The following is a 22,302-nucleotide window of genomic DNA, read 5'->3' as shown; positions in this document are numbered from 1 at the left end:
GAAATGGTTAGATAACATGCTAAGTACAGTGGGAAAAAAGTATTTAGTCAGCCACCAATTGTGCAAGTTCTCCCACTTAAAAAGATGAGAGAGGCCTGTAATTTTCATCATAAGTACACGTCAACTATGACAGACAAATTGAGATTTTTTTCTCCAGAAAATCACATTGTAGGATTTTTAATGAATTTATTTGCAAATTATGGTGGAAAATAAGTATTTGGTCACCTACAAACAAGCAAGATTTCTGGCTCTCACAGACCTGTAACTTCTTCTTTAAGAGGCTCCTCTGTCCTCCACTCGTTACCTGTATTAATGGCACCTGTTTGAACTTGTTATCAGTATAAAAGACACCTGTCCACAACCTCAAACAGTCACACTCCAAACTCCACTGTGGCCAAGACCAAATAGCTGTCAAAGGACACCAGAAACCAAATTGTAGACCTGCACCAGGCTGGGAAGACTGAATCTGCAATAGGTAAGCAGCTTGGTTTGAAGAAATCAACTGTGGGAGCAATTATTAGGAAATGGAAGACATACAAGACCACTGATAATCTCCCTTGATCTGGGGCCCCACGCAAGATCTCACCCCGTGGGGTCAAAATGATCACAAGAGCGGTGAGCAAAAATCCCTGAACCACACGGGGGGACCTAGTGAATGACCTGCAGAGAACTGGGACCAAAGTAACAAAGCCTACCATCAGTAACACACTACGCCGCCAGGGACTCAAATCCTGCAGTGCCAGACGTGTCCCCCTGCTTAAGCCAGTACATGTCCAGGCCCGTCTGAAGTGCTAAAGTGCATTTGGATGATCCAGAAGAGGATTGGGAGAATGTCATATGGTCAGATGAAACCAAAATAGAACTTTTTGGTAAAAACTCAACTTGTCGTGTTTGGAGGACAAAGAATGCTGAGTTGCATCCAAAGAACACCATACCTACTGTGAAGCATGGGGGTGGAAACATCATGCTTTGGGGCTGTTTTTCTGCAAAGGGACCAGGACGACTGATCCGTGTAAAGGAAAGAATGAATGGGGCCATGTATCGTGAGATTTTGAGTGAAAACCTCCTTCCATCAGCAAGGGCATTGAAGATGAAACGTGGCTGGGTCTTTCAGCATGACAATGATCCCAAACACACCGCCCGGGCAACGAAGGAGTGGCTTCGTAAGAAGCATTTCAAGGTCCTGGAGTGGCCTAGCCAGTCTCCAGATCTCAACCCCCATAGAAAATCTTTGGAGGGAGTTGAAAGTCCGTGTTGCCCAGCGACAGCCCCAAAACATCACTGCTCTAGAGGAGATCTGCATGGAGGAATGGGCCAAAATACCAGCAACAGTGTGTGAAAACCTTGTGAAGACTTACAGAAAATGTTTGACCTGTGTCATTGCCAACAAAGGGTATATAACAAAGTATTGAGAAACTTTTGTTATTGACCAAATACTTATTTTCCACCATAATTTGCAAATAAATTCATAAAAAATCCTACAATGTGATTTTCTGGATTTTTTTTCTCATTTTGTCTGTCATAGTTGACGTGTACCTATGATGAAAATTACAGGCCTCTCTCATCTTTTTAAGTGGGAGAACATGCACAATTGGTGGCTGACTAAATACTTTTTTTCCTCACTGTATATAGTTACAAAGTAGCTAAAAAGTAGTAAGTAGTTGGAAAGTTGCTAATAATTTATAAATACTAAAGTTGCCCATGATGTGATTCGAACACACAACCTTTGCGTTGCTAGACATTTGCATCATATGGCCACCTATCCTCCCTCCTTTTGTTTTTGGCTTAAATAACCTTCTATATTATGTATCTGGCTGGTATCTGTCTTGTGCCAGTCCATTGGTGTTGTAACAGGCCTCTAACTGGTTTCTCTCATCGTTAGAGCGGGCTGAAAAAAAAAGAAGTTCCTGCATGTGATGCGTCCCAAATGACACCCCATTCATTCTATAGTGCAGTACCCTTGTCAAAAGTAGTGCACTTCAAAGAAGATAGGGTTCCATTTGGGACACAGACCTGGTTGTGGTGTGTACAATGTACACCATGTTCAGTGACTTACACAAGGCCAAGAGCACGAGTTACCATAGTTACTACACGAGTTGCAGTATTTACTCAATTTTCTGTGGATGATGTCGACATTCTTTGTTGTGTGTGTCAACAATATTGACAAACTACTGGTCCCACAAGTCTGAATTGTGATCCTTGAATTGTGAGTACATAACTATAGTGTGATAATGAAATGCATATCTGTCCTATGGGCCTTGGTCAAAAGTAATGTATTACAGTGCATTCAGAAAGTATTCAGACCCCTTTCCTTTTCCCACATTTTGTTACGTTACAGTCTAATTCAAAAATTGATTAAATAAAAAATGTTCCTCATCAATCTACACTAAAAAACAGAAATATCTTATTTACATAAGTATTCAGACCCTTTGCTATGAGACTCGAAATTGAGCTCAGGTGCATCCTGTTTCCATTGTTAATCCTTGAGATGTGTCTACAACTTGATTGGAGTCCACTTGTGGTAAATTCAATTGATTGGACATGATTTGGAAAGGCACACACTTGTCTATATAAGGTCCCACAGTTGACAGCGCATGTCAGAGCAAAAACCAAGCCATGAGGTCGAAGGAATTATTATTATTATTATTATTATTATTATTATTATTATTATTGTCCATAGAGCTCAGAGACAGAATTGTGTCGAGGCACAGATCTGGGGAAGGGTACCAAAACATTTCTGCAGTATTGAAGGGTCCCAAGAAGGCAGGTAGCTTAGTGGTTAAGAGCTGATGTGCCAGTAACCGAAAGGTTGCTGGTTCTAATCCCCGAGCCGACTAGGTGAAAAATCTGTCGATGTGCCCTTGAGCAAGGCACTTAACCCTAATTGCTCTGTAAGTCGCTCTGGATAAGAGCGTCTGCTAAATGACTAAAATGTAAACACAGTGGCCTCCATCATTCTTAACCCTTGTGTGGTGTTACTGTTTTTGTTATTCACAGAATGTTCACAGGTCTGATGGACCCACAACATTATTGGGATTTTAGAACAATACAGCCATAACAATTTACGTAAAAATACTTAATACTTAGATGTTGACTTATATCAATTACAAGCAGTATAGACATCATACATGGTTAATATTTGCCATTTACCTCTGCTAGATCAGATTTATCAAAAGCGATATTATTTTTGTTTTGATAAAATGTGATTTTTGTAAACAAAAATCAATTATAATCAAGACATGAGTTGAATAAATCTTGTTTATCTTGAACAAATATAAATGAAACAAGGTTTTCATCACTATTGATGTTTATTGCTTTGAACTGAACAAATTGGAAGGACACATTTTACATACAGTATTTTATGGAAATGATAAATGAGCCCAATTGAACAGAAATTTAGGCCGGTTTACACCCCACATGAGGGACACATTTTTACTGTGTGTGTGTTGCAAATGTATTTCTTGCACTTGATGCATGTGTACTGTGTCTTCCTGTCATTCTTGTGTCCACACACATTGCAGCGCTTCTTCTTCTTGTTGCTACCAGCTGCAATCTAGAATGATGAAAACACTTAGTTCTGGAAACAACTCACTCACTCACTCACTCACTCACTCACTCACTCACTCACTCACTCACTCACTCACTCACTCACTCACTCACTCACTCACTCACATACACTACCAGTGAAAAGTTTGGACACACCTACTCATTCAAGGGTTTTTTTATTTTATTTTTACATTTTTTTTTTACATTGTAGAATAATAGTGAAGACATCAATACTATGAAATAACACATATGGAATCATGTAGTAACCCAAAAAGTTTTAAACAAATCAAAATATATTTTATATTTGAGATTCTTCAAATAGCCACCCATTGCCTTGATGACAGCTTTTCACACTCTTGGCATTCTCTCAACCAGTTTCATGAGGTAGTAACCTGGAATTCATTTCAATTAGCAGGTGTGCCTTCTTAAAGTTTAATTTGTGGAATTTCTTTCCTTCTTTATGCGTTTGAGCCAATCAATTGTGTTGTGACAAGGTAGAGGAGGTATACAGAACATAGCCCTATTTGGTAAAAGACCAAGTCCATATTAAAGGCAAGAACAGCTCAAATAAGCAAAGAGAAACAACAGTCCATCATTACTTTAAGACATGAAGGTCAGTCAATATGGATAATTTCAAGAACTTTGAATGTTTCTTCAAGTGAAGTCGCATAAACCATCAAGAGCTATGATGAAACTGTCTCTCATGAGGACCGCCACAGGAATGGAAGACCCAGAGTTACCTCTGCTGCAGAGGATAAGTTCATTAGAGTTACCAGCCTCAGAAATTGCAGCCCAAATAAATGCTTCACAGAGTTCAAGTAACAGACACATCTCAACTTTAACTGTTCAGAGGGGACTGTGTGAATCAGGCCTTCATGGTTGAATTGCTGCAAAGAAACCACTACTAAAGGACACCAATAAGAAGAAAAAACCCTGCTTGGACCAAGAAACACGAGCAATGGACATTAGACCTGTGGAAATTTGTCCTTTGGTCTGGAGTCCAAATTGGAGATTTTGGTTCAAACTACCATGTCTTTGTGAGACGTGGTGTGGGTGAACGGATGATCTCCGCATGTGTAGTTCCCACCGTAAAGCATGGAGGAGGACGTGTTATGGTGTGGGGGTGCTTTGCTGGTGACACGGACTGTGATTTACTTAAAATTCAAGGCACACTTAACCAGCATGGCTACCACAGCATTCTGCAGCAATACGCCATCCCATCTGGTTTGGGCTTAGTGGGATTATCATTTGTTTTTCAACAGGACAATGACCCAACACACCTCCAGGCTGTGTAAGGGCTATTTTACCAAGAGAAGAGAGTGATGGAGTGCTGCATCAGATGACTTGGCTTCCACAATCCCCCGGGATCAAACTAATTGAGATGGTTTGGGATGAGTCGCACGGCAGAGTGAAGGAAAAGCAGCCAAGAAGTGCTCAGCATATGTGGGAACTCCTTCAAGACTGTTGGAAAAGCATTCCAGGTGAAGCTGGTTGAGAGAATGCCAAGAGTGTGCAAAGCTGTCATCAAGGCAAAGGGTGGCTATTTGAAGAATCTCAAATTGTTTAACACTTTTTTGGTTACTACATGATTCCATGTGTGTTATTTTATGGTTTTGATGTCTTCACTATTATTCTACAATGTACAAAATAGTACAATTGAAGAAAAACCCTGGAATGATTAGGTGTGTCCAAACTTTTGACTGGTACTGTATATAGTTACAGCAGGCCAAGGTAGGAGATTCAGACACACACACATGCAACAACATCACTCAGACTTACTTCCGGTATTGGAGTTGTTGGTTCTGTGGGTCAGGCGGATGGGGCACCAGCATCCTCTTCCTGAATCCTCCTCACGATGGCTGCAGAAGCTGGGGTCCTTGGGATATGTTGCCTCTGTATTTGAGATCTTACCAATGCCTTGCCCAGCTCCTCCAGAATGAGCCGTCTCCTCTGGAGCTTCCCTCTGTTCCAATCTGGGTTCATTACCATCCAGATGACAAATGCGTTGTATGCCGCGATGTCCAAGATGTTGAAGAATTTCACAAGTGGCCAGCGTAGGGTTCTTCTTTTTTAGCTGTAGCCAGTCACCAGCTTGTCTAATTTGTCCATCCCTCCTTTTGAGGCATTGTAATCCATTATGATTTCTGGTTTTCGATGTTCCTGGCCACAGATTCTCCCATCCCTATGCAGCGTACTCATGAGTACCACATTTATGCCTTTCTTTGGCACGTAGGACACTAGAAACGTGTCAGCCATGAACACAAACTTAGAGGAATTGGTAGGCCTGTTCCGTGTATTCAACAGCTGAGGTGGGAGCTCTGGCTTGTTTTTCCGTACTGTTCCTACCATCATTCCTACCAGCTTCCTCTTGAGGAGCTCCTGTCACAGCTTGTGAGAAGTAAAAAAGTTATCACATGTGATGTTGTTGCCACGGAGTCCCTGTGTCACGTCCAGGACAACACGCATCCCTTGGTTCTTCTCAGGGGCTCCTCCATCTGGCTTCCCCGTATACACTTGCAATTTCCACGCATATGATGAAGCAGCATCACAGGCAACCCAGATCTTGATTCCATATTTTGCGGGTTTAGACGGAATGTACTGCCTGAAGGGGCAGCGGCCCCTAAATGGCATAAGCTGCTCATCAACAGTAAATTATTTCAAGGCCCTCTGTGCAGAGATAATTTTTGCCATACTGATTGATATTGGTAAGGAGCCACACATGCAAAGCTATTTATTTGTTGTGTCCCTCCCCCAATTTGCACCTGACTGGGGTAGAGTGAGGGAAAATACAGAATTTTTTGCAATGTATCGAAATATTGTATTGTAATAACATTGTGCAGCTTCCCACAAGATATTGTGTAGTTTCACACACTACAAAGGGTAAAGAGTGCAAGAAAAGTGGGAGACAGGCAGACAGGCAGGGAGACAGGCAGACAGGCAGGGAGACAGGCAGGGAGACAGGCAGACAGGCAGGCAGACAGGCAGGCAGACAGGGAGACAGACAGGTCTTGGTGCTATGTTGAAACAGCAGGCTCAGGGAGGAGGAAGACAGAGTGAAGGCACACAGCAAACCTTTTTCTTTAATTTTTGCTTGTTTTCACCTACACACACACTTTTCCACACTTTTATTACCCTCGGGTCCAGTGGACCAAAACACCACATATGTAATATAAATGTGTAGGGGGTGCACTGTGTGCACTCAATGAAAATGTGTTATTTGACATGTTCTTGAAAACATTATTCATTGTATCATTCTTCTTTTAGTAAACATTGAAAATGGGTCCCACAGACCCGAACACCACACAACAACTAGATGTCAGTCCATACCATAGTAATTCCATTAGTCCTTTAACAACTAGATGTCAGTCCATACCATAGTGATTCCATTTGTCCTTTAACAACTAGATGTCAGTCCATACCATAGTGATTCCATTAGTCCTTAACAACTAGATGTCACTCCATACCATAGTGATTCCATTTATCCTTTAACAACTATATGACCTTACTTCTCACTTCTTTTTGTATTTTCAGACTAATTAAGCTATAATATATTGTAATGTATGAATGTGAACTGTATGAATGTTAAATTATAACATACTGTATTACAGTAACTGGTCTGTAGCTGGTCTCTCTCCTCAGTCAGGTTGTTGTAACTGGCCAGTAACTGGTCTGTAGCTGGTCTCTCTCCTCAGTCAGGTTGTTGTAACTGGCCAGTAACTGGTCTGTAGCTGGTCTCTCTCCTCAGTCAGGTTGTTGTAACTGGCCAGTAACTGGTCTGTAGCTGGTCTCTCTCCTCAGTCAGGTTGTTGTAACTGGCCAGTAACTGGTCTGTAGCTGGTCTCTCTCCTCAGTCAGGTTGTTGTAACTGGCCAGTAACTGGTCTGTATCTGGTCTCTCTCCTCAGTCAGGTTGTTGTAACTGGCCAGTAACTGGTGTGGGTGGGTGGGTGTGTGTGCTTATGTGAAGCACATGGGGATGTGTGAAACTTACTCCTCAGCCTGAAGTGTCTTCACTTGTGCCAGCGAATAGCTAGCTTTTCATGTGGCGTCAACTGTTAAGACTGTTAGGGAGGGCTCAGCTTAGATGGCCTCAAACATCATCTCCAAAAATGTACTGTGTTTTCTGTCTAACAGGTCTATGTTAAGTCTACCCAGGTTCTTTAGATATTTTTACCTCTGCCCTGTGTCTGTTCCTCCGCCTTACTGTAAGTGACACTGTTTTAACTTATGAGAAACTGTCAAATCAACACGTCACTGGCCACCACATGACTTCCCCCACTTTATATAATTATATATAAATATATTTATCCCCTTTACTCCTCAATTTCGTCATATCCAATTGGTAGTTACAGTCGCTGCAACTCCTGTACGGACTCTGGAGAGGCGAAGGTCGAGAGCGGTGCGTCCTCCGAAACCCTAACCCCGCCAAGACACACTGCTTCTTGACACTATGCACGCTTAACCCGGAAGCCAGCCGCACAAATGTGTCAGAGGAAACACAGTACACCTGGCGACCGTGTCAACGTGCATGCGCCCGGCCCGCCACAGGAGTTGCTACAGCGCAATGGGACAAGGACATCCCACCCGGCCAAACCCTCCCCTAACCCGGACGACGCTGGGCCAATTGCATGGATCTCCCGGTCGCGGCCAGCTGTGACACAGCCCGGAATCGAACCAGGATCTGTAGTAACTCAGCTTGCACTGCGATGCAGTGCTTTAGACCGCTGAGCCACTCGGGAGGCTGACCCCACTTTAGTTTCTAACATAAACTTTTTTGTTTCGCACCATGCACATGTTTTAAACATATGATTAAAGTTATAATTGAAGTGATACCCTCTGAATTCACATATAGATCATATAGGACTACTGAGGCTTTGACAAGCCAGCCTTCAAACGGAGGTCACGTTATGGCTTGCACTCTGTGGCCAGCCACCGATTTCATCACATACATCACCAGAATTATGCAGAAGTGTGTGTGGGAAATCTATGTCTGCACCTTTCTCAGAAGTTTAAAAAGGGAAGTGTGTGTGTGTGTGCTCTCAGCACTGTTCTGCCTTCTGTGTGTGTCCAACTGCAGGTCACACTGTTTTATGAAAAAAGCAAGAAAATGATTAAACTAAGCATAAGCCCATGGCAATGTTGCTAATAAACATAATTAATAGAATCATTTTACAGAGTACAGTATGTCTACATCCTATCCTCTAAATCTAAACAAAACTATTATTTGTCTTATGTTTTCTCTCTTCCTCATTCTCTTAATGTTCTTCTTCCTCCTCTATGTCTCTCTGACACTAAGGCTCTATCTCAATAAGTCTTATCTAGATTCCTCTCCTCCTATCTCCTCTCCTCCTATCTCCTCTCATCTTATCTCCTTTGCCATCTCCTCTCCTCCGATCTCCTCTCTACTCAGGTTGTTGCAACTGATCTTTAGCTGGTCTCTCTCTTTAGTCAGGTTGTTGTAACTGGTCTGTAACTGGTTTCTCTCTTTAGTCAGGGTGTTGTAACTGGTCTGTAGCTGGTCTCGTTCTTTAGTCAGGTTGTTATAACTGGTCTGTAGCTGGTCTCGTTCTTTAGTCAGGTTGTTGTAACTGGTCTATAAGTGGTCTCTCTCTTTAGTCTGATTGTTGTTACTGGTCTGTAACTGGTCTCTCTTTGCAGTCAGGTTGTTGTACTTCTTTTTTAATTTTAACTGGTCTGTAGCTGGTCTCGCTCTTTAGTCAGGTTGTTGTAACTGGTCTGTAACTGGTCTCTCTCTTTAGTCAGGTTGTTGTAACTGGTCTGTAACTGGTCTCTCTCTGCAGTCAGGTTGTTGTAACTGGTCTGTAACTGGTCTCTCTCTTTAGTCAGGTTGTTGTAACTGGTCTGTAACTGGTCTCTCTCTGCAGTCAGGTTGTTGTAGCTGGTCTGTAACTGGTCTCTCTCTTTAGTCAGGTTGTTGTAACTGGTCTGTAACTGGTCTCTCTCTTTAGTCAGGTTGTTGTAACTGGTCTGTAACTGGTCTCTCTCTTTAGTCAGGTTGTTATAGCTGGTCTGTAGCTGGTCTCGCTCTGCAGTCAGGTTGTTGTAACTGGTCTGTAACTGGTCTCTCTCTGCAGTCAGGTTGTTGTAGCTGGTCTGTAACTGGTCTCTCTCTGCAGTCAGGTTGTTGTAACTGGTCTGTAGCTGGTCTCTCTCTTTAGTCAGGTTGTTGTAACTGGTCTGTAACTGGTCTCTCTCTTTAGTCAGGTTGTTGTAACTGGTCTGTAACTGGTCTCTCTCTTTAGTCAGGTTGTTGTAACTGGTCTGTAACTGGTCTCTCTCTTTAGTCAGGTTGTTATAGCTGGTCTGTAGCAGGTCTCGCTCTGCAGTTGTGTTGGTCTTATAAACAGAAAAACTCTTTGACAAGTTGCTCCTTTTATCTTCAGAATCTTTGATGGCTCTGTCATCTACAAAGTATAAACACATAGTTACTATCTAAAACACCAGGTAAATAGGCCTAGTAACCAGCACTTCTTACAACTAGGTGATAATCAATGAACATATGAAACAAACTCACAGTAGACAGACAGGCCTATGATCCCAGCCAGTAGGAGAACACATATCAGCCCCAGACAGACTGCAGCAACTAGGAAGGGTCTCTTCCCTGAGCTATCAGGCTCTGTGGACACATAACATTATATTTTATGTGAGGGTACGTGTGTGTGTGTGCGTGCATTTCAGGCAGATGGAGATGTGTGAAACGTACTCCTCAGCCTGAAGTGTCCCCACTTGCACCAGCCAATAGCTAGCTTTTCGCATGGCGCCGACTGGTAAGACGCTTCAGGAGGGCAGTCACGTGTGCTAGCAAGGCAGAGGTCCTGAGTTCACACCAGGAAGTAAGTGGCACTCACTAAGCATGCAGCGTGATGTCCTTTACACTTTCATGTTTGTGTGTGTGTGTGTGTGTGTGTGTTACCTGAGTGCTGGTCTCCTGGTCCATTATTAGGAGCAGTGTCTGCTGTCTCTTCTCTCTTGGTGCTGGTCTCACCTTCTCTCAGGGTGTTTGCACTGACGTAGATATCAATAATCCTCTCCTCCATCTCATCTCTGTCAAACATCTTGGTCTTATCTGGCTCAGCATAGATGTCCTCAGACATCGTTAACAATGTTTTCTTCTTGGTCATATCTGGCTCAGCATAGATGTCCTCAGACATCGTTAACAATTTTCTCTTCTCGGTCATATCTGGCTCAGCATAGATGGCATCAGACATCTCCAACACTGTTTTCTTCTTGGTCCTATCTGGCTCAGCATAGATGGCCTCAGACATCTTCAACAATGTTTGACACTTTCTTTCTATGTAGGTCTCCTATATGTTAATTCTAGGTTCTAGTGATATCACTGCCTCTATCTCTCTGTGTCTGTCTGTCTCTATGTCTCCCTTCGTCTCTCTCTGTGTCATCTGTGTGTCTCTGTCTGAGTGACTTACTGCTGTAGGTGTTAACCATAGGGAAGTTTCAAAAGAAGAACACTGACCAAGAAATGTCATGGGTAGTTGTGGCTGCGGCATCTTCTCCTTTTTATATTCTATCTGATTCCTGAGTAGTGTGTGTGTGCATACGGGTGTCTCTCTTCAGTAAGGTTTCTGTAACTTGTCTGTAGCTGGTCTCTCTCTTCAGTCAGGGTGGTGTAGCTGGTCTGTAGCTGGTCTCTCTCTTTAGTCAGGCTGGTGTAGCTTGTCTGTAGCTGGTCTCTCTCTTCAGTCAGGGTGGTGTATCTGGTCTGTATCTGGTCTCTCTCTCTAGGTTGTCTCCTTCTTGACAAGTTGTAACTTTTATCCTCAATCGTTGATGGCTCTCTTATCTGCAAAGTATAAATACATAGTTACTAGCTAAAACATCAGGTAAATAGTAACCATCTATTACATCTAGGGGATAAGCAATGAACATATGGCACAAACATTAAACTTACAGTGGACAGACAAGCCTATGATCCCAGCAGTGGAGGCTCCTCAGAGGAGGAAGGGGAGGTTATCCTCTTTAGATAAAACTATACTAAATATATTCATATATTGACTTCAATACAAAATCTAGGACACTCATGGTTCCCACCCCCTTCCATAGACTTACACAGTAAATATGACAAATTCCGGAGGACATACTCCAACCTATCATTTTGTCCACCCAATCAAAGGATCAGAGAATTAATCTAGTACTTAAAGCATACGCTACAGCTGGCTAGCACTGCAGTGAATAAAATATGGTGAGTAGTTGACTTAAAGAGAGAGAAAGACAATATTTGAACAGTTTTTAACAAATTCATTTCTTTTAAAAGGAAGGAGAAGCGAGAGAGAGAAGGAGCTAGCTATATTTTGTTGTATTTTTTTCCACTTTCACTTAGCTAGCGAATGCAGCCTTCTAGTTTAGCCTACTCAAACACCTGACTCAAATAGAGAGGGATGAAATGTTAGCTAGCTGGCTATGGCTATCCAACACTGGAACTCTTCCAAGTCAAGGTAAGGTTTATAAATGTATTGCCACCGGGGCCCGCTGGTGTAACTGCTAAACTGCTTGCTGACTGTACACTGTACTGCACGATTGTGGTGGGTTTACTAACGCATTAGTTCTAGTAGCTATGTTGACTAGCTATGACATTAGCTAAAATGGTGACAATGATGTATGCTGTGTGTAGCGGTTAGCGGTTATGATATGGTTTGAGTACCACACATTGACTGTAGTACTCCCGCTGGGAAAACACTGGACCACTGCTATTCTCTCTTCGGCAAGTCAGATCACGACTTCATTTTGCTCCTCCATTCCTATAGGCAGAAACTAAAACAGGAAGTACCCGTGCAAAGGTCTATTCAACGCTGGTCTGACCAATCAGAATATGTTCTGGGTAGCCTTGGAGAATAACATTGATGTACACATGGACGCGGTGACTGAGTTCATCAGGAAGTGTATAGGGGATGTTGTTCCCATTGTGACTACTAAAACCTACCCACACCAGAAACCGTGGATAGATGGCAGCATTCGCGCTAAAATGAAAGCACGAACCACTGGATTTAACCATGGCAAGGTGACTGGGAATATGGTCTAATACAAAGAGTGTAGTTATTCCCTCCGTAAGGCAATCAAACAGGCAAAACGTCAGTACAGACACAAAGTGGAGTCGCAATTCAACAGCTCAGACACAAGACGTTTGTAGCAGGGTCTACAGACAATCACGGATTACAAAGGGAAAACCAGCCACGTCGCGCACACCGACGTCTTGCTCCCGGACAAGCTAAACACTTTCTTCGCCCGCTTTGAGGATAACACAGTCCCATCGACGCGGCCCACTCCCAAGGACTGTGGGCTCTCGTTTTCTGCGGCCGACGTGAGTAAGACATTTAAGCATGTTAACCCTTGCAAGGCTGCTGGCCCAGACAGCATCCCTAGCCGCGTCCTCAGAGCATGCGCAGACCAGCTGGCTGGAGTGTTTACGACATATTCAATCTCTCACTATCCCAGTCTGCTATCCACACTTGTTTCAAGATGGCCACCATTGTTCCTGTATCCAAGAAAGCAAAGGTAACTGAACTAAATGACTATCGCCCCGTAGCACTTACTTCTGTCATCATGACGTGCATTGAGAGGCTAGTTAAGGATCAATCACCTTTACCTTACCTGACACCCTTGACCCACTTCAATTTGCTTACCGCCCCAATAGATCCACAGATGATGCAATCGCCATTGCACTGCACACTGCCCTATCCCATCTGGACAAGAGGAATACCTACGTAAGAATGCTGTTCATTGACTATAGCTCAGCCTTCAACACCATAGTATCCTCCAAGCTCATCATCAAGCTTGGGGCCCTGGGTCTGAACACTGCCCTGTGCAACTTGGTCTTGAACTTCCTGACGGGCCGACCCCCAGATGGTGAAGGTAGGAAACAACACCTCCACTTCACTGATCCTCAACACAGGGGCCACACAAGGATGAGTGCTCAGCCCCCATGTTGACCCATGACTGCGTGGCCAAGCTTTACTTATTTCATATGTATATACTGTATTCTATTCTAGTCAAAGCCACTCCGACATTGCTTGTCCTAATATTTATATATTTCTTAATTCCATTATTTTACTTTTAGATTTGTGTGTATTGTTGTGAATTGTTAGACATTACTGCACTGTTGGAGCTAGGAACACAAGCATTTCGGCTACACCCGCAATAACGTCTGCTAAATATGTGTATGTGACCAATACAATTTGATTTGATTTACTGGGAAAGGTATTTTTTCGCCTGGTCACAGACAGCTGATGTGTTGTTGCACTGAAGTCCACAAGTGAAAGTAAGAGGAGGAGGGCGCGTAAAGATCGTACTCCTGAGTGGCGCAGTGGTCTAAGGCACTGCATCGCAGTGCTAACTGTGCCACTAGAGATCCTGGTTCGAATCCAGGCTCTGTCGCCGCCGGCCGCGACCGGGAGACTCATGGGCGGCGCACAATTGGCCCAGCATCGTCCAGGGTAGGGGAGGGAATGGCCGGCAGGGATGTAGCTCAGTTGATAGAGCATGGCGTTTGCAACGCCAGGGTTGTGGGTTCGATTCCCACGGGGGGCCAGTATCAAAAAATTAATATGTATTCACTAACTGTAAGTCGCTCTGGATAAGAGTGTCTGCTAAATGACTAAAATGTAAAACGTAAGATGATGCGAGAAGGAATCATACATCATGCTGTTTGTATGTGGCTGCTATGAAAGTAAACCGTGTGATCAGGGGTGTATTCATTCTGTTGAAAAACGTTTTTGGAACGAAACGGGGATAAACATACCTGATTGTGTCTAATAGAAACTCTTGTTTGAAACTGTTGGACTAATGATTACACCCTAGACCAGCTAGATAGAGTCAAGAGTGTGCAAGGTGGGAAAAGTGTCACCGTCTATAACCTTAATTACTCCATTTTGTCTCTTGACCTGTGTGCACCTACGTTGTAAACTTTCATTCATAGGCTAGGTTGTAGCAACCTCATGATACTGTAGGTATAGGGAAAATGTGTGTATCATGTAGTAGCCTAAAACTATCGATGATACATAGAGCTGGGTGAATGGAATATGAACACACAGCAGCCCCAGAAACACTGCAGCAACTCTGGAGGATCTCTTCCCTGTGCTATCAGCCTCTGTGGACAGACAAAATATATTGGTAAAAAAATTAAAAGAGAACAAAACAAAAGAGAATGAGAAATGGTATTTGTGTGTGTTACCTGTGGGCTGATTTCCTGGTTGGCTCGTTGGCGTGGTAACGGAGTCTGCTGCCTCTTCTCTCTTGGTGCTGGTCTCACCGTCTCTCAGGGTGTCTGTACTGACGTAGATATCCACAATCCTCTCCTCCATCTTATCTCTGTCAAATTTGACCTTTTGGTAATATCTGGCTTGGTATAGACAGCCTCAACAATTTTTTTTGACTATAGCTACAGTGCCTTACATGCTGACCAAACCGCTTGCATTACGTGTGTGAGCGTTGCAAAATACATTTACAAGTACATGTTATTCAATAATTTCATCCAAACTGCTTGAGCACGTCAATGAGAGTCTGTGTAGCCAGGCTTGGTTCTATTTTTGACTCTTGACGCGGTGCAAGTCCCGCCTCTCCCATCTCCTCATTGGTTTTTAGGAGCATATACCCATTTGGGTGATTGAAAGATGAACTGAGGTCCACACTCCAGTCCAGTTGGTGGTGGTAATGCACCTTTAAAGTTGGTTGCCAATCGCCATATAAAGTCCACAGAAGAAGAAGAAGAAGAAAAAGACTGAAGGAGGAGAGATCACTAGAAACTAACTACATTTCCCCTTTTTATCAGTGGATTAATTGTTGGAGTAGAGAACACACAATTTTGTGTGAGTCAAAATTCTACCAAGATCCAGGAAAAAAAGGACCTTCTGCATTTCAGGTAAAATAACAACCCAATGTTTATATCCAAGGACAAATTAGCTAGCAACAGCAAGCTAGCTAGCTTAATGTCCATTAATATTTCATGTGTTAGCGACCTGTCCCCAAATTAATATAATTGGTTCAGAGTTCATTTTGATATTTCAACCTGTGTGTCCTGATCGCGTTTGGTGTGGATGGACAAAATCAACATGCGTGCGATGGCGCACGCGGACACACGCGTGCCTGGTGTAGTCAGCATGTTAAAGTACGCAAGACAATTTCACTGGTTCAAGAGGGTATCTCTGCCCTGTGTCAGTGTCTGAAACGAACTGCTTTTGACCCTGTTGTAGGTGGGGGTTATCCCCAGCACACAGGAAGTATAAAATATCAAAAGAGGAAGATGGCAACAACATTTACATGGATTTGTGGAACAGAAACATGTCCTGGCTGGTTATAGTTGGGACACTTTCTTCTCTACATTTACATTTACGTCATTTAGCAGACGCTCTTATCCAGAGCGACTTACAAATTGGTGCATTCACCTTATAGCCAGTGGGATAACCACTTTACAATATGTTTTTTTCTTTTATTTTTTTCTTTGGGGTGGGGTAAGGGGGGGTAGAAGAATTACTTTATCCTATCCCAGGTATTCCTTAAAGAGGTGGGGTTTCAAGTGTCTCCGGAATGTGGTGAGTGACTCCGCTGTCCTGACGTCGTGAGGGAGCTTGTTCCACCATTGGGGTGCCAGAGCAGCGAACAGTTTTGACTGGGCTGAGCCGGAACTGTGCTTCCGCAGAGGTAGGGGGGCCAGCAGGCCAGAGGTGGATGAACGCAATGCCCTCGTTTGGGTGTAGGGACTGATCAGAGCCTGAAGGTACAGAGGTGCCGTTCCCCTCACAGCTCCGTAGGCAAGCACCATTGTCTTGTAGCAGATGTGAGCTTCAACTGGAAGCCAGTGGAGTGTGCAGAGGAGCGGGGTGACGTGAGAGAACTTGGGAAGGTTGAACACCAGACGGGCTGCAGCATTCTGGATGAGTTGTAGGGGTTTAATGGCACAGGCAGGGAGCCCAGCCAACAGCGAGTTGCAGTAATCCAGACGGGAGATGAAGTGCCTGGATTAGGACCTGTGCCGCTTCCTGTGTAAGGGTCGTACTCTCCGAATGTTGTAGAGCATGAACCTACAGGATCGTGTCACCGCCTTGATGTTAGCGGAGAACGACAGGGTGTTGTCCAGGGTCACGCCAAGGCTCTTTCCACTCTGGGAGGAGGACACAACGGAGTTGTCAACCGTGATGGCGAGATCATGGAACGGGCAGTCCTTCCCCGGGAGGAGGAGCAGCTCCGTCTTGCCGAGGTTCAGCTTGAGGTGGTGATCCGTCATCCACACTGATATGTCTGCCAGACATGCAGAGATGTGATTCGCCACCTAGTTATCAGAAGGGGGAAAGTAGAAGATTAGTTGTGTGTCGTCTGCGTAGCAATGATAGGAGAGGCCATGTGAGGATATGACAGAGCCAAGTGACTTGGTGTATAGCGAGAAAAGGAAAGGGCCTAGAACTGAGCCCTGGGGAACACCAATGGTGAGAGCACGTGGTGCGGAGACAGATTCTCGCCACGCCACTTGGTAGGAGCGACCGGTCAGGTAGGACGCAATCCAAGAGTGAGCCGCGCCGGAGATGCCCAACTCGGAGAGGGTGGAGAGTGGGATCTGATGGTTCACAGTATCAAAGGCAGCAGACAGGTCTAGAAGGACAAGAGCAGAGGAGAGAGAGTTAGCTTTAGCAGTGCGGAGAGCCTCCGTGACACAGAGAAGAGCAGTCTCAGTTGAATGACCAGTCTTGAAACCTGACTGGTTTGGATCAAGAAGGTCATTCTGAGAGATAGCAAGAGAGTTGACTAAAGACGGCACGCTCAAGAGTTTTGGAGAGAAAAGAAACAAGGGATACTGGTCTGTAGTTGTTGACATCGGAGGGATTGAGTGTAGGTTTTTTGAGAAGGGGTGCAACTCTCGCTCTCTTGAAGACGGAAGGGACATAGCCAGCGGTCAAGGATGAATTGATGAGCGAGGTGAGGTAAGGGAGAAGGTCACCGGAGATGGTTTGGAGAAGAGAGGAGGGTATAGGGTCAAGCGGGCAGGTTGTTGGGCGGCCGGCTATCACAAGTCGCAAGAGGGGAGAAAGAAGTCAAAGCATAGGGTAGGGCAGTGTGAGCAGGACCAGCAGTGTCATTTGACTTAACAAACGAGGATCGGATGTTGTCAACCTTCTTTTCAAAATGGTTGACAAAGTCATCCACAGAGAGGGAGGAGGGGGGAAGGGGAGGAGGATTCAGCAGGGAGGAGAAGGTGGCAAAGAGCTTCCTAGGTTTAGAGGCAGATGCTTGGAATTTAGAGTGGTAGAAAGTGGCTTTAGCAGCAGAAACAGAGGAAGAAAATGTAGAGAGGAGGGAGTGAAAAGATGCCAGGTCCGCAGGGAGTCTAGTTTTCCTCCATTTCCGCTCGGCTGTGAGCTCGCAATGAGTCGTCAAGCCACGGAGCAGGAGGGGAGGACCGAGCCGGCCGGGAGGATAGGGGACATAGAGAGTCAAAGGATGCAGAAAGGGAGGAGAGGAGGGTTGAGGAGGCAGAATCAGGAGATTGGAGGGAGAAGGATTGAGCAGAGGGAAGAGATGATAGGATGGAAGAGGAGAGAGTAGCGGGAGAGAGAGAGCGAAGGTTGCGACGGCGCATTACCATCTGAGTATGGCCAGAGTGAGTAGTGTTGGAGGAGAGCGAGAGAGAAAAGGATACAAAGTAGTGGTCGGAGACATGGAGGGGAGTTGCAGTGAGATTAGTAGAATAACAGCATCTAGTAAAGATGAGGTCAAGCGTATTGCCTGCCTTGTGAGTAGGGGGGAACAGTGAGAGGGTGAGGTCAAAAGAGGAGAGGAGTGGAAAGAAGGAGGCAGAGAGAAATGAGTCAAAGGTAGATCTAGGGTAGTTAAAGTCACCCAGAACTGTGAGGGGTGAGCCATCATCAGGAAAGAAACTTATCAAGGCGTCAAGCTCATTGATGAACTCTCCAAGGGAACCTGGAGGGCGATAAATGACAAGGATGTTAAGCTTGAATGGGCTAGTGACTGTGACAGCATGGAATTCAAATGAGGAGATAGACAGATGGGTCAGGGGAAAAAGAGAGAATGTCCACTTGGGAGAGATGAGGATTCCTGTGCCACCACCCCGCTAACCAGATGCTCTCGGGGTATGCGAGAACACATGGTCAGACGAGGAGAGAGCAGTAGGAGTAGCAGTGTTTTCAGTGGTAATCCATGTTTCCGTCAGCGCCAAGAAGTCGAGGGACTGGAGGGTAGCATAGGCTGAGATAAACTCTGCCTTGTTGGCTGCAGAACGGCAGTTCCAGAGGCTGCCGGAGACCTGGAACTCCACGTGGGTCGTGCGTGCAGGGACCACCAGGTTAGAGAGGCAGCAGCCACGCGGTGTGAGGCGTTTGTATAGCCTGTGCGGAGAGGAGAGAACAGAGATAGACAGAGGCATAGTTGACAGGCTACAGAAAATGGCTACAATAATGCAAAGGAGATCGGAATGAAATGAACTAAACATCTGGGAAAGCGAGAGAGCGGGGCCTCCCTCACTTACGTTTCACTGAAACACCCAAATATAACTCTCCCAACTTTCACCTCAGAAACTATAATTGTTGTAAACTACAGCGGTTCAATGTTTTCTAGAAATAGACTAACTTAGTTTATTCAGATAGCGAACTTGGTATAATATTCTTCTGTGAAAACCGTCCAGGGCACCTAGTCCTATGACGCCACAGCCAACTAGCATGCCAGCCTCCAACAACACGGTTTAGCACCAATGCTCGGCCACAACAAACCACCAGTGTGTCAACACGCCAAGCAGATCATACGTGTCCGTGTCTAACGTTGTGGGTTAGTCCCGACAGCTTGAGCGAGTCCGTCGTCAACTTATTCAGCCAGTTAGTTAGCTAGAATAGTTAGCATACTAGCTAGCCATTGCTCTCTGTCAACGAACCAACCCCTCCTCCCACGGCACGAACACACAGAGAGAGCCAAGCTAACATTAACTAGTCACCCATGTCCCGAATTCCCTTGAACGACTCTGGCTACCAGTATGTAAAAACAAAACACAAATGTAGGTTATAACTTACCCCTAGCAGCTACTGTTAGCTAGCCAAGTGCAAAGCTAGCCACTGAATTGACTCAGTCAGTTCGCGTCTGTTCGCTAGGTCGTTCCAGCTAATGTTTAGTTAGCTATCCAGGTAGCAACAAACTAGCTACATTTCGAGCACAGTAGCTACTTACTACCTAATGTTAACGCTTCAGACAATGAGGTTAGAAAAACAGCTGAATGGTAGGCATTATTGTATGTAATTATTGTAGGCAGCTAGCTGGCGTAATTACAGGTACTCTCAAGCGTGAAACAACTATCCACAGTTGCTAATAGTTACCAGTAGCTACCCGCTAGCTAGTCCAGGTAGTGGGTTAGCTAGCCTCGTGCTTCACCGGGCTCAGCCGAATACAATACTTACCTACAATAATTACATACAATAACCCACGATAACTACCTACAATACCTAACTACAATCTAAATACATAGTTTAAGCTTTACTCTACACCATATAAGCCATATAAGCCACGTTTACCTCCCGCCAGAGAGAGACACAACCTCACCCGACGACGACGACCCTGACTTAATTTACCTTTCTTCTTCTATCACCTTTTTATCTGATTCCTGAGTAACTTCCTGGTCTAATGGGGGAAGTTCCACCCACATACACCAGGTACAAACACCCTCTTATATGGTCTCTTACTGCTCTATATCACTGATTAACATATTGGATGTATTAATGGGACTTTTTTTTCATTCTGTTTATCTTAATGTTTTTCTGTATTGGATAGGACTTAATTTACCTTCTGTTTATCTCTACCGTAAATCAGGTAGAGTCTGACATACCCCAGAGCAGCTGTCTAGGCCCCTTACATTTTTTTTTTTTTACTAATGACCTACCACTAGCACTGAGTAAAGCCTGTGTGTCTATGTATGCTGATGACTGAACATTATACAAGGCAGCTACCACAGCAAGGGAAATCACTGCAACACTTAACAAAGAGCTGCAACCTGTTTAAGAATGGCTGGCATGTAGCTAATCCTAAATATATCAAAAAACAAAAGGCATTATATTTGGGACCAATCATTCGCTAAACCCTAAACCTCAACTAAATATTTTAATGAATAATGTGGAAATTGAGCAAGTTAAGGAGACTAAACTGCTTGGTGTAACCCTAAATTGTAAACTGACATGGTCAAAACATATTGATGCAATGGTAGCTAAGATGGAGAGAGGTCTGTCTGTGATAAAGCGCTGTTCTGTTTTCTTGACTTCACAATCAACCAAACAAATCATACAAGCCCTAGTTTTATGACAACTGCACTACTACCCAGTTATAGTGTCAAGTGCTGCAAAGAAGGACATGGGCAAATTACAGTTGGCCCAGAACAGAGCAACAAGGCTAACATCAATAACATGCATGTTAATCTCTCCTGGTTCAAAGTAGAGGAGAGATTTACTTTATCACTACTACCTGTTATTGTGAGAGGTATTGACGTGCTGAAAGCACCAAACTGTCTGTTCAAACAGCTAACACACAGCTCAGACACGCATACATACCCCACAAGACATGGCACCAGGGGTCTCTTCACAGTCCCCAAGTCCAGAACTTACTCTGCGAAACGCACAGTACTACATAGAGCCATGGCGACATGGAACTCTCTTCCACATCAAGTAACTCAAGCGAGCAGTAATATCAGATTTTTTTTTTAAAACACCTCACGGCACAACGCGGACAGTGAAGTGACACGCACACATTCTAACACAGGCACTCTACACACATATACACATTGTAATATTGTAGTATTGTACATTTTCTATTGTACATTTGTAGTATTAGAGTAATTATGTAATAATGTCTTGTATGATGTATTGTTTTATTTATGATGTAGACTGTTGTTACATTTTGTTGTGATGTAATTGTTTTTGATCCTTTTTGGAGCCCAGGAAGAGTAGCTGCTGCCTTGGCAGGAACTAATGGCGATCCTAATAAATACAAATACAAAACATACATCAATTTGCATATTTAAAGTGGAATCTGCAGTTGCTACATACATTTTTTTTACTTATACATTTATGATATGTACCGATTTGATTCTTGAACAATATAATCTATAAATGCCTCATGAGCTTCTTTAACTGTTGTAACCCATTAGAACCCAAAATATACATTTGACAATGTTTGTAAACAAAGTAAATGTAAACAAACACCATATAGCCTCAAGAGACGGTTACAACTATCATTTTGATAAAAGGGACGGTCATTCCTTGCATCCATAGCACTGTTTATGAGAGTGGTTACATTTCTTCAGCCCCATCCCTCAGCTTTTTACCAAAACAGGTGTGGAGAGTCCCTTTCTTTTAGTTTCAACTGCTGATTGTCCTTTTAAAGGTAAAATCAATACAAAAAACCTGAGACTTCTTATCGGTTTTTTTGCAGTGTTTTTGTGTCATGTATTTGTGTAAGTCTTTGTCAGTGTGTGATAGTTTTCTTAGTTCTTACGTGAGCGATGGGTCTCAGTCTTCACTCTACTCATTGCTGTGTTCTGATTTTTTTCAATAACCTTGTTTTCTTCAACAATCTCGTTTAATGCAATAACCTGCTTGTTGACTCAGTCATCCATCTTAACTAACTTTATGATTACCTTTCTAACTGACTCATAATGGTAATATCTACTGTATGATTACCTTTCTATCTAACTTCTAATTGTAATATCTACTGTATGATTGTAACTTCACTGACAAGTAGTAGATCT

The sequence above is a fragment of the Coregonus clupeaformis genome, unplaced genomic scaffold (genome assembly GCF_020615455.1).
Source record: "Coregonus clupeaformis isolate EN_2021a unplaced genomic scaffold, ASM2061545v1 scaf0312, whole genome shotgun sequence".
NCBI lineage: Eukaryota > Metazoa > Chordata > Actinopteri > Salmoniformes > Salmonidae > Coregonus > Coregonus clupeaformis.
The sequence above is the reverse complement of the archived record's forward strand: the minus strand, read 5'-3'. Positions refer to the sequence as shown.